Genomic DNA, 11,406 nt, shown 5'->3' with positions numbered 1-11,406 from the left:
GGAAAGAGAATAGATTCTTATTTATACAGTTGGAGTCATGTCAAGTGTGAATTAATTTATTTAATTAAAATAGGTTTTTTTGTTGGTGATGGTTTGAATTGGGGGGGTGCTGTTGGTTAGTTTTGTTTTAGGTGATCTTGCACCTTCTTCAAGGATGACTGTACTTCTGTTAATTTCAGGGAATTGATGAATGTGTTTGTTCCAAGTAATAGATAGAAAAATTGTCCGAGAGAATAGAAAATAGATGAGGAGGACTATCTGCTTAAAGAGAGGGGTAGTATGTAGTCCAGGATTTGTTGGTTCATAACTTGTTCTTGTATTGTAAAATGCAATCAGCTTGTAGGTCTCACAGCATAATTATTTGAACATTTTAATAACTTTAACATCTAACTTGAAAAAAGCCCCAGTACTCTATTTTTTACACAGTTTTAGGGATCAAAGTGTGTAACTTCTTTATACAGCTGCAGAGAGAATGGATGAGTTGATGATCCAGTCTACATAGAGTGCTGGCCTGTTAGGAGGAGAAATAAGGACTCCCCTCCACCTTTTCCTCTGGAAACGTAGCATGCTTTGGAAGAAAGGCAGGCATAACTTCTCTGCATATAATACCCAAGCCCGCAGACCTTGCCAAACTTCAGTGTTTTTAAAGCTGGCACAGTAAAAAGGTATAAAGCTGAACTCTGAGGGTTTCTTTTCCCTGGAAACAAACTTTCCTTCTTGGTACTTCACTGTTGCAGTGCAGCTCTGCGTCATGCTCTAAACTTCAATTATCTATATACATTTTTAATTTTACAAATAGTTCAATAATAGGTAGTGCCTAAAACTATTGGCTCATTTTTGTGTCCTTGTTCCTTTCTATAGTAAATGTCCTGTAATATTATAATTATGAGGTTTTCTGGTTTTGTTGTTTTTATTGGCTTGTCCTAAAGTGATAGTCTTTTAAAATGAATTTTACTTCCGGTATGAAAATAATATTATGAAATTCTTAGATATATTACTGGTATAGCATAGTCTGACCCAAAGTGTCAATCTTACATGGTACCTTGAAAAGTTTGAATTAATTGTTGCTCAAAGAGAGGTAGTGTTTAGTAGGATGTTACCATGGAAGAATTTTGTTAGAATAATGGAGTAAATTAGTTATGTGCAATCACTAAACATATGTTGAGGTAGGCTAGTAAGTGATCCAGAAATGTAAGCCTAGGAAGCTAAGGGGCAGGTATGAATTCATCTGCTGACAGAATATCCAAAACAGTAGTCTAAATTTTTAAGAGATTGAGTACTCTCTGTATTTTCTGTTGTCTTGACATGTGTCAGCAGGTCTGTAGCAAGTCTTGATTAATCCTGCTGGTTAGGGACCGAGCAGGTTGTGCTTATATTCCTGGAAGTATGGAGTTTTTTGCAGCGTTAGGTGTGCTGCTGAACAAAGAAGAAAGGAGGAGGAGAGTAGCTCAGACGTTAAATATGATGTGTGATGGATAGTAGAGTTGCAGATTACATAAAAGTTAACTCTGTCTTAGACTGGAATAACGAATGTGCTGTGCAGATCTGTTACCATTGAGGAAACAAAGGAAAAGATTCCTGTTCATCTCCTGCTTCTAGAGCTTTATTGCCAGCTCTGTAAAAGCCAGATTTATTGCTGGTTAATACTTGGCCTGAAGGAGGGCAGGGATTTATACAGCTTAAGGAAAACAATACTACATCTTTACATTAGATTCACGTTAGGAGGAATGTAATCATAACCATAAGTAGGCTAAAATTCTTTTCCTTTTTGAAAATGTTCAGGCTTCATTTAAGCTTGCTAGTAACCTGTATAGCATAAAAGGATATTTCTTGTTTTTGCCAATGGCAAAATTTAATTAAGTGTGTTAAGATACAACAGGGCCATCTGATGGTGATGAAAAGTCGGAAATTTGAAGATTCTTGAAAATCAAATGTGGAAGTAAAGACTGACTTTATTTGATGAATGGAAAGGAGGCTACTTAAACATGTAGGAATTGCATATAGTTCAACGGCAAAATTGTTCAATTGCTTGTAAAATTATGAAAAGGTGATGATCAAGTTGAATCTGCAAAATAAAAATAGAGAGGCAAGGGCACAAATTCATAGAATAGAGGGTGCATAATACAGTGGAAGAAATACTCTGGTGCTGTCTCTGAAAAAGAGTGTTAAAGATGTACTATAAATATAAAAACATGAAAGGAATCCTGGATCCAGAAGAATGGATCTTTGTTAAAGTTTCTCCCTGAGTTTACATACAGAGAAGCAAGGTTTCTTAGGGAGTGCAAGGAACTTTTTGAATGGAGACTGCTTTTGTGTACGGCTGTTTCATAGCACTAACAGACACAGTGTGCTCACATAATTACATTTTTAAACTCCTGATTCAGGGAGCTGCTTCAGCAGTGATTCTTCAGCTCCAGTAGTCAGAAACATGGAAGGAGAAAAGATGGTTAATAAAATTCCTAAGGATCTCCTGAGCTCCTTGTGTTGATATCCAGACTTGCTGTTGGAGTGTGAAATTCTCCAGAACTCTAGGTTTGTGTATGAGGAAATGCAAGAGGAAAGCTTGAATATGTTTTGGTTCTGTAACTGAATGCTTTTCTTTCACAGAAATAGAAACATACAGTGAATGTGCAAATTACATTTCATGCTGCTGTCTGGGGTGTAAACGTGGCATACTTGTAAGAACACAGTAGAAAATGTCAGAATGTTTTTGTTAGTGTCTGATGTGGCTATCATTCAGAACCAGTAGAAAAACATTTTAAGCTTGACCTCTTGCCTTTTCGTGGAGAATTTCCAGGTTGACTTCTTGTACATCAGTGTGTGTTGATATGATAATGGGAGGTTAAGGCAGTTGTCAGAGGCTTTTCTGAACAGAGTGAGGGCTGCAGTGTTTTTTGGTAATGTTTTAATCTACTTTTCTGCAACCTTTCCAGAGAAGTGAATATTCCTACATGGTTTTTGTCATTAACATGAATGGTGTTTGACTGTTCTTTTGTGAAGCAGGTGCCACCCTTGTATCAATGAAATAATTTTCTTTGGGACTGTGCATTATTTTTGTTTTGGAGAGTTCGGAGTAGATGTTTATGTAACTCAACAAAGGGTGGTCACTGTCAGTGGGTACAGAATAGTATTCCTGTGTTCTGTTAGAGATTCATCAATTAATAAACCTGGCATTTAAAATCTTTGTTTTGGAATTCTTTGCCTAATAGTAAGTAATGCTATTTAATCTGTTCATATTGATTTAAAAGTCTTCCTGAAGTTTGGCTAATGGTGTGAAAGCCATCATAGGCTTCACTGCACAGATGCTCCAATCAAGCTGTTGCTTATTGTATCACCACAGGTTTTTTTTTAATTGATAGAATTGATAGACATAAGAGAGGGTGAACCTTTGTGTTGTGGAAAATTGTTACTCTTGCACACAACTCTTCCTAATTTAAAAATATGGGCCTTGACTAGAACTATTCTCTTGATATAATTTCTTTCATGGATTACAATGATTTTTTTTCAGCCTTATGATGTGTCGTTCTGTGATTGCAAAGATGTAGTTGTAGAACTTCTTGCCTGGCTCGAAATAGATTATTGTTAGAAGGAAACTAGAATGATTCTAGTTGAAAGTGCACCTTCCTACCTACTACATCATTACAGGTAAACACGTCCTTGTAAAATGTTTGCAGACAGTATTGTAGGAAAATGGCAGATAACCCAAGTTGTAACTGACTGTAAAAGGATTACAGAAATAACTCTGGTTAAGTGTTAATGGATAAGATAATTATGTGAGCTGAATTAGGCACAAGAGATTTTCCTTCTATGTGCTAAGACGGAAGTTCCTCAATATGCTATGTTTCTTACAAAGAAATACTATAGGGTGTTTTTGTGTTTGTTTTTTCTTTCTTCTGATCTGTTTGTACTTTGGATTCTGTTAGAGCAATTTGTCTCTGACCTTTTGCACTAATATTTTCAGGTTTTTTTGTAAAGTTTGAGGTTTTGGTCTCTCTTAATGCAGTCTCATTGAGGTCCTGAACTCATGCCAAAAAGCATTGTAGGAAAGGCTCTTTGTATCCAGTAGTTTAGAGAGCTTTCTCTGACTAGTTTGTTTTAAAACAAAATAAAGTTATGAGTGTATAGAAATAATGAATGCAGATGTTCTGTGACTGTAACAAGTAAAAGGCTGCGGAGTGTAAACAATGAATAGGAAATACTGGAAATAGAGGCAGTATCATTTCGTGCAAAACAAGGCCATCCCATTTCTGCAGTTGTGCAGTGAGGTAGATAGTTTGCATGGCAGTCAACAAGAGAGCAGCAGTCTTGTCTGTGAACATCTATCTGTGTTTGAGAGATTAATTTTTTTGTGTTTAAAATTTTGGTATGTTTCTTTCAAGGGTCGTGTTAGATAAATTAGTATTATTGTTGCTTGCTTTAAGGTTTCAGCTAGTTCAGCTTGTTTAAAGCTCTAAATCATACTTGTAGTTCATTTTGTGATACTAGGTATAAAGTAGATAAACTGTGGTTTAAGACCACCTGTCTTGTTACAATGTAGTGTCTCCAGCTTTGGGTAATAACCCCTTTGTTGCTGTCATTTGAAGATGTCCTTTGAAGATTGCCCATGTTTTAAAATAGGTTTTATTTATTGTGCCAAGATGACAAAGCAACAGAGAGATACAAGATAGAATATGCAGTTTCTTTATTACCTAGCAGCTCTTCAAAGTGGCAGACCTTGCCTTTGTTACTGTAATAGGATCAATTAAAACAGATTCCTAGATCTTCTTTAGTGTCCCATTCTATCTCATGATTAGAGGAACCTTAGGCACACTTATCCTGTGAAGACTTCACCATTATAGGATGAATGACTGATCAAAATAGTAACTAAAAGCTGGAGTGATGAAATTACATATTTAGGCCTGGCACACTTGATTTTCCAGAGACAAGTTAATTTCCGATATTTACCATTTTGTTTTGTGTGGGCAGTACTTTTGAACTTGTATAATTCTAAGGAATTATGGTGAAGTTTAAAACTTTATTTTTAAGTGTTATCTTAATAGTTTAATTTTAGGTTTAATTTTTGATATGTACACATAAATACTCTGAACATCTTTTTTTTTGCCTTCAAATGCTGTATCTTTTGATTTTAGTTTTTAAAAATTTTCTTTAGTTGTATTACATGGTGGTTTCCTTTAGCCATGAATTAAATTATTACTGCAGGTTTTGTTTTTTTTAATTAATTAAAGATGATTTTTTTTTTTTGCAGCTTGTGTTGTTTCTATCAGACCATTATCTACGATTAAAAGCAAAAGTTACAGGATGTATTACTGTTATGATTGTGTAGTTAATCTTGGTGGTATTTGCAGCAGATTTTGTTGAACCAGTTTATGGAAAACTATTGCTTTAAGAATTACTTTTAATATTTAGAACAGTTTGTGTTGTAGTCTGTCCAAGTGATTCTTGCATGTTTATTCGTAAAATCGATTACATATATAACTTGCAACATGTAACTGATCGACAAAGTGTAGAACAGTGGAGGTTTGCTTTTTTCAGTGTGAAAATCCAAGTAGTTACTCTGAAAGTTGAATTTGTTTAGGTGATGATATGTCACGGTGGGCTGTATAAAATACGTGGGTTTAGTGATATCAGTCAGAAGGCTTACAAGATGCTAATCTTTAGGTATCTGAGCATTTAAACTGTTCCAAGGAATGTTTACTTGAGATGAGCAACAAATGCAGGGACCCATCTCAAGGCTTACTGTTGGGGATATTGAGAATATAAAGTTGTTCAGGAAAATATGGCTGAGAGAGCTAGCTGAGTGGAAGCTAAAAGCCAAACTTTGAAGTAGGATTTTTATAATTCTCTTTTAGGGGTGAGATAGGTAGAAACATCACTTGATTCATTTTAAAATTCCTTATAATGGAAGTATAATTCAAAATGTTCCTGTCTAAATGACAAATACATTCACCTGTATTGGAGATACAGAAGCCATGGAGATTCTGTTAATTCTGTTTCATACTTAAAGTAACTGGTTTGGGTTTTTTTCTTTTATAAGAAAATCCAGAGTATTATCTACCCCCCTCGCAGTGATGCAGGTTTTTTCATGGAATTCAGAATATGAGGAAAGAATTCAGGAGTTTTGATGAGAATGTTACTGAGGAACACTTTGCTGTTTCTCCATCTTGGGCTGTATCTTAGTATTAAAGCTACCACTCCTCAATAGTGAGCTGCCACTAAAAGGAATGATGCTGCTTTTCTGTATGATATCTACCATATGCACTTGCAGTCTTCTGGTGTTCATGTAGTGATTTGGCCTGAGTAACCCAATAGAAAACTAGCCCTGCAAATGCATTGTGTTTTGTGTTGAGTCAGCCGTCTGAAATACCTCATCCTCTAAATGCATGAAAGCTGGATGCAGTTTTAATCCTAAATGTTCTTAAAATTGTTTCTTCAGTAATTGAAGAATTTATTTAACATCCAAACTTTAAACCTGCTTTTTTGCTTATTCAGCAGTTTGGGCTTGAGAAGTGGGATACATACTTTCTGACCTCATCTGGCAGAAAAGCACTGACTCAATATTATTCTTCAGGCTGGATGTTTTATCAGTAGTTCAAGCTTTGTAGGAGTAAGTGCACCTGTTCTCTTTGGTGGTGTGGTTGCACTGTTTTCCACTGCTTTAGTGTATTTTAGTTTTCATTTAACAATGAAAAATCTACTTCCATCTGTTTCTGTATCATAAGCAAAGTTTTAATTTTCACATCTTTTAGTCTTAAAGATTAATATAGGGAGTAATTTTTTAAAAAAGGATAGAGTGGCTTTGAAAATCTTTTGCAAGTTGTAGGTTTAGTTATTTGCTACCCAAGTTTTGTGTTTAAAATTTATAGATGAGGATTTTGCTTTTGTACACTTACTTGATTGTTGAAATTTCCTATCATCTTTCTAAAATACTTAATATTTATGGGATAACCAGAGAGGATGAAATTAAACTTCAAGTTCCAGGGAAGGGTGCTTGTAAACTGAACAAAGGTGTCTCTTAAACAAATATACCTACAAAACAATCCCCCACTTCTTTCTGTATAAGCTGATTAATAGGTTTTAATGAAGAATATACAAGAATAAGGGGATAAGGAGGGTGTGCATAGTGGCTCTGGCTAGTGAAAAACTCAAAGATTCAATTTGAAAGAATATTGTTGGTGTTTCCATTGCCATTTTTGAGACAACAGAACGAGTCATTTGTAGATTGTGAAAACTTTCATGGTATGATTGTCCTTCTTTCAGAATGTTACATCATAAATGTAAGTATTTACTAAATTATATAATATTAAAATAGGTTGAAATTAATCATACAGTTCCTACTTCAGAGTAATTCTCTCAGGATGTCTAGGGATTCAGCTTTTTAATACAGTAACTCTTGAGTATGATCTGTGTAGTCAAGAGACCATTCTTCTTCATTTTTCTTCAGTTTTTAAAAATCTGTATGGACCTAGCATAATGCAGATTCTGGCTAAATCATGAAAGGCCCTGTACAAGTGAACCTCTAGCAAATAACTTCGGAAATGTGTTGCCTCTTATGAATCAAAAAGTATTGATAGTGTCTAGGGTTATGTCCAGGTGAAAGATTTGGACAGGATTGTCCTATCGACAATACAGGCTCATAGAAGTCAACCTCATATATTGAAGGAAAGGGATAGGTGAACTGGTCGTGGATGGAACTGACTCAGAGAACATTTAAGGCACAAAATAAATATAGTGCTGTTTGTATCTTCTAAAGCTGTTTAATAAAGTAAGTTTGGAAAAGTAAAAGTTTCAGTTGGAGGTTTGAGTTGGCACGATTTTTATAGAATACTGTACTGTTGACAACATTGTTTCTCAAGTTTTCAACTCTAGAAACTGTGTTTTGCTTCTACTTTGTTATAAATATCATGCCAATTTTGAAACATTAATAAAAGTAGGTTTAGTATTCAGCCTTTGGTTTCCAATGGAGGGTGCATAATAGCAGTGTAATTTTTGCAATCTTTTTTGCTTAAGGTTGTAGAGAAACCTTGCTATAAACTACTCAGTAGATTTGCTAGAAAAGCTTGTGATTGAGTGCTATGTATGCTTGCCTTTTTGCTTCCACCTAGAATCCAGGGCCATTACTTTCTGTAACCATTTCAGTGAGCTGCCATAGTTTTCAGTCTGTACTGTCACCTGATCCAAGCATGCGCCAAAATACCCACCGTTTCTGGCTACTGTCTGCTGAATCTGCTTTGCAAACCCTTAGTTCTTAAGCTTTTGCCTTAGCAAAAAAACAACAACAGACACTCTTGTGGAGTGTACTGGACACATGCCATCCCGCTTCCCTAACTCCTCTAATTGTTTATGTAAATCCTTAGCTTTACTAAACTTGTAAATGCTACAATGGCATCCCCATGTGAAATTGTGTGGCTCATGTGTCAAAAAAGGCTGCTTGTGAAAATACTTGTCAGAAGGATATGAATGCTACACATTGCACTGCATTCAGTGTTTTGTATCAATTTATTATTGCAATGTCATGGTGTTTGATTTGAATTGTAGACAATCATTTTGTGTTTTAATATGCAAAGGTAAGTTCATGTAAATTGTGTATGTACAATATTTATATATAAACATACTGATTTGTATTTTTGGCCGCTTTCTGGAAGAAAAAAACACTCAAATGTCTTAAGCAGAGGACCCAGTCTTTATTTGTTTATGCATGACTTGTATAGAAATTTTGAACTTGTGCAACAAGAATTTGCTGGATTATTTGAAGGATATTGGGCCTGATCCTGTTAACACTGATGGCAATGGCTGGAAAATTGTTCTTATCTCTAAGAAGAATGAAAATGATCCATTATATTACTGTAGTTAATAGTTTTTGAACAGATTCTCAGAGTAAAGGGTTAAACGTTGCTTTAGCAAGACATAGTGTTGAGCAACCTCACAACAGTATGTGCTTTCCATTATTATAAGGCGTTCTTGCAGATAGGTGGTGAAACTGTGTTAACTCTCTTAGGAACTTGTTCCTAAACTGTAATTAAAACTCTACCTTTTTGTGGAGAAAAACTAAATGTTTGCATAGAGTTTGGGACCCGTCACTATTTCTACCTTTTCTGTTGCCCTTAAGCATATCTGTTCCCTTTCAACATTTCATTCTGTTTCAGTTTTGACTGTGGCTACATACCTTTTCAGTGTCATATTCCTGTTTGTAATCATACTCTTTACTCCACAGCACTTTCCCTGTTCATCCCCAGTCACTTCATTGTTGCTTACTTTCAATTCCTTTGTCATGACTTCACATTTTCTTGCACTTTTTGTCATAGAACGGTCATTGGTGACACGTAGGAGCAGTTTTCCCCAAATGGTACCTAAAGGTGTGAAAAGTTATGATTTAGTAAAATTGGCTTTTTTATCTCTGTGTATGTCTAGAAAAAGGTTACTTCTCCTTTGCAGGTGTTTTTCTGTGAAGTACAAAAATTTAGTGGCTGTTCAGTCAGTGTTTATAGCCAGCTGTCTGTGACCATGTTAATTGAGCAAGAATTGTTCTGCATAGTCAGTGAACCACTTTTCCTACTACTTGCATTTTTCTGTTATCGAGAGAAACATACATTGATAAGCGATCTTCTTGTCCATGATTGGATGGGGAAGGAGGAGTTGCTCCCAAGATCCGTGTCCCTTCCACCATGAAGAGTTAGTGATAACATTTACAGAATGTGCTTGTGGTCTCACATCTCCCACACAGCTCTCCATTTTGTCAGATGTTGTAGCCCTTGCCTTAAAATGGGTTTCCAAAGTTGCTCTGTTCTCCTACCACTACTGCCAATAACTGATGGCATCAAGTGCAGCCTCTGTTTAGGCAGAGATGCACACACGAAAGACATTTTGCCCCCCGCTTTCCTTTATGTGTACCACAAATGGTTCTCATAGCTGAGCTTGGGAACTCCCACCCTATGATGTGATGGGTTATTTCTGCATGATTCTCAGCTTTTGAAAGCTGAAAAGTGTGAGACCTTGCTAGCAAGTACTCCAGCTATCTGAGATAGGATTACTGTGTATCATCTCAAGCATTTGATTTTTCCCAGTCAGTGAAAGCATTTAAACAGTGTTTTCACATTGAGAGACAGCAAAGTGCAGTGCCTTGAGATTCTACTAGTAATGCGTTGAACCCTGATGAAGGTGAACTTGGATATAATGGAACATGATCGATGTGATTCATGAAAATTCTTATTCTGTTTTGTGTCTTAATGTGTATATTTTTGTCACGATTATGGAGAACCTTCCTAAGAACTATCACTGTAGGTTTGTGGGTTTTTTTCTATTCAATGTTCATTTCTTAAAGCAAAGGTTGGATAAGCTTCAGTCTGGACACCCAAGGCTGCTGTTAGTCAGACAATGTTATGAGTTACACAAGCATTAACATCTAACGTTAGGTGTAGTTAGGTATACAGGCCTCTGTGCTCTTTTTTTAATTAGAAAATGATCATTAGTTTATTTTAGAAAGGTGAAAGCCTAGTTCTAAATAGAAAGCTGAGGTGAATTCATGAATGAATACATCTTGCTGTACAATATTTTTGTTTCAATAAATTTCAAACTATGTGTATATCTGCATCTTTCATTTTTGTTTGTCATGTTGTCGGAGAACGTAGTGTATGATACAGAGTTATCATACACTATATTTATAAATATTCCTGATAGTACAAAATTGGTTCCCAATGAATCTCAGGTTTTGACATTGATATTTTAAATTATGATTCAGCAAGGAGATCTCAATGGCTAGAAGTTTATATCTATGCAAAGTTCAGTTGATTGTACAATAATCTATCTACTCAGAACCCTTTGTAGCATCTGAGTGTCCATTGTTTGTTTTTCCCCTTATTTTATGTATCAACAAGTAATATAGTTTTCAGCTAAGTTTGTTGATACAGGTAAGCCATTTTGAAAGAAGAAGCAGTTGACAAACTAGTTGTAAATGACAATACTTCTTGACTTCATATGTAAAAAGCTTGCGAGACAAGAGGTTTAGTTCTGGGAAACTAATTGCTGAATGGTTAAAATAAATGAATTGCATAAACTTATTCTAGTAGCACTCTTTTTTGCATTTTTAATGTAGTATTCAAGAAAAGGAGGTAGAATACATTTTAACGTATAACCTCAAAGACAATAAAGGTTATTGGAATCCTTTGGGGAGTGGGAAAGGTGCGGTTACCAGGATACTGAAGCAAAAAAGCATCGACAAATACATAGTCAGCATACATCTTTTACTTCTTAATGTTGTTGATGTAGAAGTAGATTCAAATACCTATGGCTTCTCAAAGTCAGAAGTGCTGAAATAAGGACCACAGAGTTATGTATTTGATTAGCAATACAGTCTTGAACAAATATTTTTAAAATCTGGTTAACAGAGAACTGTTTGCTGTAGGAAAAACT

General features: G+C 35.4%; 1 protein-coding gene across 1 annotated transcript in view; it reads left to right on the top strand.

The window, feature by feature from the left end:
- Positions 1 to 11,406, top strand: part of C2CD5 (C2 calcium-dependent domain containing 5) — a 65,314-nt gene that overhangs the window by 26,200 nt on the left and 27,708 nt on the right. The window lies entirely within an intron of this gene.

The sequence above is a fragment of the Phaethon lepturus genome, unplaced genomic scaffold (genome assembly GCF_000687285.1).
Source record: "Phaethon lepturus isolate BGI_N335 unplaced genomic scaffold, ASM68728v1 scaffold10341, whole genome shotgun sequence".
In the NCBI taxonomy this organism is placed as follows: domain Eukaryota; kingdom Metazoa; phylum Chordata; class Aves; order Phaethontiformes; family Phaethontidae; genus Phaethon; species Phaethon lepturus.
This window is presented reverse-complemented; position numbering and strand designations above follow the sequence as displayed.